The sequence below is a fragment of the Aythya marila genome, assembly GCF_965140915.1.
Source record: "Aythya marila genome assembly, chromosome: 2".
Classification (NCBI taxonomy): domain Eukaryota; kingdom Metazoa; phylum Chordata; class Aves; order Anseriformes; family Anatidae; genus Aythya; species Aythya marila.
This window is the reverse complement of record NC_139043.1, coordinates 24,257,207-24,265,216: the sequence shown is the minus strand read 5'-3', so window position 1 is coordinate 24,265,216 and position 8,010 is coordinate 24,257,207.

Sequence of the window (8,010 nt, the reverse complement as noted above, 5' to 3'; positions counted from 1 at the left end):
CAGTGCCTGAAGAAGCAGATTGAATACCTGGGATTAGTACTGCAAATTGCTTCACCTGACTTCAAGTGAGCTGTAAATGGACTAGTTGATTAGAAGACTAAAAAGATAACCCAATTTAATGATCATACATAGCTTGCCTACCAGGATCCCCTACCTGAACAGCGGTGTAGCAACTTTCTTTGAGGAACAGTTTGCAGTATATCTGAGAATGAATCTCCCATCTTCATTGACAGCAAGAACATGCAAGCCAGACAACCCCCTACCAGCTGTCTGAACCCAGAAGCACATCCATCTGTGCTCCGAAATGCTGCTTAAAGTCATGAATTCACCTTCTCTAAAGTGCTAGCAACAGGTCCTGTACTGAGATTGCACACTTAATGTATATATTTGTTCCTACTCTGCTTTCCATTAATCGATTGCTGTCACAAAGCTGCACTTAATCCATTATGACAATAGTTTCATTTGTTAAAAAAAAAAAATAATAATAATAAATATATATATATGTATATATATATGTAAAATTCTCTGAAATAAGAAAGCAAGTTTTACTGGAGTCTGTTCAGCCCAGCTCAGTGACAAGCCTGCTCCTAGATTACAGCAAAGCAAAGCCGAACCCCGTAATGACACTGCTTGCAAATGCAGCAGTCAATTTTTGTTTCACTGCTCACTTCCAGTAAGCTGATGCTGGATGCTGTTTAGCCAGCTCCAATTTTGGTGTCTCCTCTATCTGACCCAGTGAAAAAAACAAGCAAATAAACAAATCCCGTAAGGAAGGGCAGGAAGTTGTGAGAGCTGTGACATGGTTATTGTTACTAGGGAAACCACTTCCTTAGTATTCATGTGTTCAGCAGATCTGTCTGGCTGTGTCTCCGAGTCTCAGGCAATGTCATGAAATGAATGGCAACCGGGAAAATAAACCCAAACCAGCACAAAATTACTACAAGTGTCCATGACACTTCAAATGAAAATCTCATTTTGGTAACTCAACCCTAGGCAGAAACATCTCTCTGTAATATGCTTTTTTATCAAGAGCGTGTGTGTTTGGAAGAGGTGTCACTCTTTTCATGGGATTTGCTTCACTCCTCTTTTCTACAACATTTATACAATATCTGCAAAAACAGTCAGCACTGATAGGCTAGCATCAAAATCCTAAGACCAGATACATCTATTTTTTCAATGTTGACCCTAACTCCAATTACACAAGCAGCTTGTTCACCCAAGCAAAGGAAGGGTAAAGCTAGGATTTTGCTCTTGGGGTGCCTGAAAACCAGGTCCTGGTGTTGGAACTCACCTCTAACAACAGACACAGTTGTATTTTTTGTATCTGCTTTCACAGATTCAACGATAGGAAACAGTGCTGGAAGGTCTCTTAAGAAATCAGCTGTGCTAAGCAGGTTGTAATATATCTAGCTTATACACAGATGCTCACCAGTTCCTTAATCTCGGTGATGGAGTTTCAACGTATCTGGTCTTCAGTGGGAATTCCACAGCTGATAACTTGATTTTGCCTCTCCTCCATCTTGCTGAGCATCACAGATGAGTGATAAAGCCTGAAGAGGGTTACATACACCTTCTCTGACCACTTTGAGCCACAGGCTGTCAGTTCCTCTGCTAGCTGTATTGCAAAACCAGCTCAGTAACCCCAAGCGGAGCCACAGCCAGCCATCTCAGCCCAATCTCACTCTAGCTTTAGAGCAGAATGAATTGCAATGGGGAGGTAGTGTGCAACATAGCTGAGTATTTTAAACTTCACTTTGAAAGGCGGACTTTTTTAACCTGACTTTTCAGAAAACAACACAGAGTCAGAGTTACAGGCAATGCCATGGGAAAGATAGCAGTGCATGGTTTTCCAAAGAAAAAAATAGGGAGAAAAGCAGCAGAGAATGAAGAGAAAATGCCACCTGCTAGAGTAACCAGATGATCAACAGCTATTTGAGCCTCACTGCAGCAGTAGGCTCACAAAGGGTAATGTAAACCTCAATCCGTATATTGAGATAAAAGTTAACAGAGCAGATGGATAAAGAAGATCCTTTTGACTCTACCAAAGTCATTAATATGGCAGAGATACATGTATTTAAAAAATAAAAATAAAAAGTAGTTCAAATACAGAAGGGCGACAGCTCATTTTTCTCTCTATGCGCTTGTGTCTTTGCATGCTCTCCAGCCTGAGCCTCAGTCTATGGTGTGGTGTGGACTTGCCTGATCTACAGCGTGACGATATAAAACAGGCAATAAAGACCACCAAGAAGAGACTTTGCCAATTGGAAATATCCAGTGCAAACCAACAGTAAATAATCTGTTCATTAAATCACTGATGACATTAAATAAAGGGAAATGTGTGTCACAGCATGTAAAAGCAGTGGGGAAAAAAAAAAAAAAAAAAGTACACACAGATAGAAGCTGTTGGAGGAAGGCAACTGATGAATGCAGGCAAACCCTCGCCCATGTCCTAAACAAAAGATGATCTAATAAATATGAAGAACACATCCAGGTTTCTTTCAACAGAACAGCACTACAAACAGTTTCAGCCCTTCAGCCTTCTGGATGTAAAGGACAAGGAGGATATAGGGTTCAACACAAGCAGTTTTTACGGCAGGGCTAGTCAAGACACTGAGAGACAGGCATGCTGTAGTCAGCATTTACTATGGCTCCTTCTGGCTGTTATTTCACCTAGGTTGCTACTTCATGGGGCAGTAAAATGACATTTACCAACCCCTGCCAGGCCCACCACTTCCAGCACAGGATGTACTTGAGCTGGATACCATTGAGGGCGAGGAGACTACTTGGATGCAATATTGCTGTGGGCTTGCTTTATTCACGTACCTTTTCTCAGGCATTGGATGCCAGCTCAGGGGTTCTGGTCTGGAAGGCTTTTGTGCTGAGAATTAATCACAGAATCACAGAATCACAGAATTTCTAGGTTGGAAGAGACCTCAAGATCATCGAGTCCAACCTCTGACCTAACGCTAGCAGTCCCCACTAAACCATATCCCTAAGCTCTACATCTAAACGTCTTTTGAAGACTTCCAGGGATAAAGGACCTTTTGATGAGGCAGGATACGGCCATGGCACACAATCAGCTCTGCAAGGTGCCAAGTAATCCCAGGGCCCACAGCACAGACAGGGGATTGGTCTCCCAAGAGCCCCACATAGCGGCAGGTGAATTGTTGGGGACATTCATGGGTGCCGAAGTGCCCCAACTGCAAGTCTCCATATGGCAAAAGTACCCCACACAAGGAAGCTGCCACTTCAGTTTCATGGGAGCCTGCAGTCACAGAGGAACAGCTAACAAAAGGCAATGACAAAAGGAGAGCCCACATGTGGTGGTACGGACAAAGAGGCAGCCTGGGGAGTTGAGGCAGAAAACCTGCTCATTTGTCAGATGAGGAGTGCAGGCAGCAGAACTGGAAACACCTCCTGTGGTTCCCTGAAGCTGTAGCTGCTGGAAGAGGGCAGGGGCCAAATCACCCGCCTCTCTCATGCTTTGAGATGTGCAGTCTGTAGCAAGTCTTGGGAAAGGAGACAGCCCTGCTCCAGCTGAGCTCACACTTCCTGCAGGAACTTTAATAAGGAGCCTGGTCGGCAGGAGAGGAGGGGAAGGGAAGCCACAGAACAGCCCTGATTTACCTGTAAAAATCCTCCAGTGGGACCTGACATCTCAGTGAGGGTGGAGAGTGCTGTGGTGCAAGTGAAGAGCCTGGCTTCTTTCTTCATGGCTCAAAATGTGCCCAAGATCCTGCGCCCACAGCTCTGCACTTCGAAGATGACTGCGGCTGCCTTTGGCCCATCTCTGCTTTTAGTTTTCTGAAGAGCAGTGCAAACCAGTGAAGATGTCCAGTAATGGATATCGATGGCTGTTGGCTGCAGTTTGATCACAGGATGGCTTGCCTGTGACAGGCCACGAAAGCAGTCAATGCAGATGATGGCATTTCCAGCCAGGAGCTGCAGAGAAATCAAATCTGCTAAAGAGACATTTATACCCTCCAAGTGAAAACAAAACAAAGTGGCTGCAGCTTTTAGCAAACTGCTGAGAGATCAATTCTTAATGTTTTCTACAGATTATAGACTGAATGAAATGCCTGCCAGGGAAGAACATACATAGGCAACAGTCACTTGATGGGGATTGTGGAAGGGGAGGACTGAAGCCATATTTCTTTAGCACTCAGGTATTTCTCATGGAAACCAGTTAGCTGGAAAAGTCGATGCAACCACAAAGCTAGCACATCCACCCATCCCTGTGGAGGAGGCTGCAGCTCCACGACTTAAGTTATATTAGATGCTCCCAAAGCAGAATAAGAGGAGGATGAAATAACAGCAGAGCTCAAGCTAGAGCTGAGCATGGGGTGTATAAGGAGTCACTTAGTTACTGAAACATGCATCCTCTTGTAATGTCAAGACGAATTTAGTCCATGGTTTCACCTGAAATAAAATGTCAAAGGGAGTTTGTTGGTGGTTTTGCAATATTTTTTATTACTTTGACATTTCAGGCAAGACTTACAAGCTGACTTGAAAACAATTTCTGAAAGGGTTGTGGGAAAAGAGCATCCTTATGCCATACCAAGTGAATTAGGTGATACCGGAGGCAACCTACCAACCCTCTTTCATTTGGTTGAAAGCTAGGTCTTAAAATCATGGGCCTCCTACCATTTCCTCAGTGACACTGATACTGAGTGGGACACCTTTAATTTTTTTCCCTTTGAAGATGCTTGGAAGCAGACTGGAAAATTCAGGTGCATGTGCTATACACATGATGATAGCATATTCCTCTCCTGTTTTCTTCCTCAGTGAATATTCAAGTTGGACAATTCACCCTTCTCCACTCTAGCTACTGTAGGGGATTGTCTCCACTCCAAGTATGAAAGCCTTCAAGTGGTCAGGGGCTCCACAGTACACACCATGTCTCAGAGAATATGGAGTAGGGCTGGGCTGGTGGCAGAGCAGGGATGCAATGGGCAATGCCATAACTGCACCTTCTGCCATGGTACTTGTCCTGCCCTGTGGTGTACAAATTGCCCAGCAGCCTCAGATCCAGCAGAACCACAATCTGAGGCAATGTTGACAGGAGTTTCATTTGATCTGCCTGTGAGGCACGGTTTGGGCAGCTAGCCCTACAACTTGGCATTCAGGATATTTTTGTGAGAGGAAAACCTGGGGATTGCAGAGCAGTTGGAGTCTCCCACATAAATATTGGAAGTTTCCACTGTTGGGTGCCAAGGGGGATCTCCTCAGAGTTTTGTGAACACTGTAGCAGTTACCCTGCATGAGTTTATTTCCACATTGCTTTCATGTTCTTCAGAAATGCCCGAAATCGGTATGAAATGTTTTATTCAACCTGAAACAAAACTTCTCCCACTTGCCATGCAGTCTGAAAAATTCCGGTTTCATGTCAATCCAAAACGTTTTAACCAAATTTATTTATTTATTTATTTTTAAATTGCCAGCAGAGCTTTCTTCCACATAGGATCATTCATTCATTCATGCAGCTCTAGTTAAAATAAATATCTCTAGCCCATTGCTTAGAACATTAGCATGGATGCTCGACTTTCTAGGCCCAAAAGCTTTACAAAAAAACACAGGAGATTGATTTCTCAAGCTGGAGCACACACACATATCCATTCTGCTTTGTGCTGCCATTTGACACCAAAAGCAAAGGTAGATTTGGAAAATGCAGGCCAGAGAGCAGAAAGTCCTCCAGAATGGACCAAGTTCTTTGAGCTCAGCAGCATCAGTGTGTGTTACTATCAGCTTGTCCTTTCTCTGCAGGCAGGGAAAGAAAGGTCTGTGGGCTGTGTATTCTACTTGGATGGGCACTGAGCATTTTCTATCTACAGCATCTGCCTAAAATTCATTTTATGACAAATTCAAATCAATTGTGCATTTCTGCTGCTGCCCAGAGCAAATGGCCACACTTTGTCCAGCAGTAGTTTGCATTCTTCAGAAAATTACCAAATAAACCATCTCCACCATAAAAACTGCCCCAAAGGGCCAAATTCTAATCTCAGTGAATTAAAGTCCTATTTCAGTAGGATCAGAATTGGGCAAAATTAATGAACTTCATCTGTCTCAGAATCCTGTGGTGTCTGGATTAGAGATGGAGTAAGACAGCACATTTGCCCTCTTATCTTAACAACTAAATGGAGGATTCAGCAAACTGAGCGGAGGTGTGCCAGTTGATGCCACAGCCACTTTCCTCCTCACACATTGAGATGAAATCAATGTTTTCCATTTATCACCAAGCTCAATCACTTACCTTGATGATAACTTTAAAGGTGATGCTTCCCTGGAACTTTGGAATTGATGATGCACAGAGTTTTAAGGATCCCATGTCACAGGTGAGCAGAGCTGAGATTGGGCGTGAGTGTCTTCAGAGCAGGATTCTTAAGGACAAGCTTCACACTTTGGCTGCCACTACAAAGGTTCCTTGGTAGGAGCACAAAGTAGCCCTGGTGCCATCTGGAAACCCCCTTCTTTTCCTTTGCATAATTTATTAAAACATAAATTATGCAGACAATATAAAGATATAGGAAAATATATGTGCATAAGTGTCTAATTCCCCAGAGTTACCCTCATAATCAAAGGAAAATCACTATGGACTTTGCACACAGTCATGCAGGAATACATTGCTTCTTCTTTATTAATGAAGCACGTGATGGAGCAAGTAGCCATACACAGGTAAAGAAAGTAGACTGTTTATAAAGATAAAATAAATATATGGCATCTTCTCTATAGCAAAATGAGAGTATCCAGATCTTCCTACTTTCACAATTGTTGTTCAACATTATACTTAAGAACAGTATTAAACTAAAAAGCACCTAATTTCACTTCATCTGATTTAAAATGCATCGTGGTGCATCTGAGCTACTGTCTAATCCTTTTGTTTGAGATGTTCTACATTAGTGAGCCACTTTTGATTCATGTGCTAACAATCCCCCTTAAGGCAGGTAATTCACAATGATGTTCACGATGTGAAAAGTGGTGCTCTGGTTCCCACAGACAAAAGTCAGTAAACTTTAAATCCCAGAGAGCCTAAACTTATTTTGCATAAATTGCCCGCACAGGAGGGGAGCTGAAATCTCTTTGTATGCATGTCCTGTATCAACCTAGAATTCAAATATTATTATTTTTTTTAGAACAGTGGGAATGCCGATTAGAGACAATCACAGTAGAAAGCAAAGGTTGCAACCAATTATGAGTACAAACAAAAGAGAAAGCGAATTACATCACTTTAACCTTTATCCAGCCAGCCACATCCTACTGCAACATATTTTCAATTAAATATTTCTTAAAGGAACAATTAACAGAATGTAAATATATATTTTATTAAATATTATTCTTCCGCAGGTGACATTTTTTTTTCTTGCTACAGTAGATGTAATTTACTTCTGTAGAAAGAATAGGTTTTAAACCTAAAACTGTTGATTTTTCCAACTGTAAATTGGACCTTCATGCTATTGGGAACTAAAATTTCAATCTTTCCACTATTAGGCAGGGTATGTCCTTAAAACTTCTTGAGATAACTATAATGATTTAATACTGAACATAGGTAAGTGTTCAACTTTCTTTTTTTATGAACTGTGTTGCTTAGACAATCAAATTTCTTTTTCTCAGTAATACATGTAGCAGTAATCATAACAGAAAAAAAAAAAAAAAAAAAAAAAGTCATCACATAAAGGTAAAAAGATGACCATGAACCAATACTACCAGTAACGTCTGCAAATATGTTTAAACAGGACAAAATATAAATTTTATCACCAGTAATGCATGTAGCCATTGCAACCTCTTATATAATTAACAAATTATAGTGCTATGAAGTGTGACTTCCCACTTGCATAAGCCATTGACATTCACAAAGTGAAATCTAGCCTCAAGCTCCAATTTGTTTTTAAACTGAAGTGTCTATCTTAGCACATCATATGAGATAAAGTCCTAACACTACAGAAATCAACACCAAAAAAAAAATAAAATAAAATAAAATAAAATAAAATAAAATAAAATAAAATAAAATAAAAT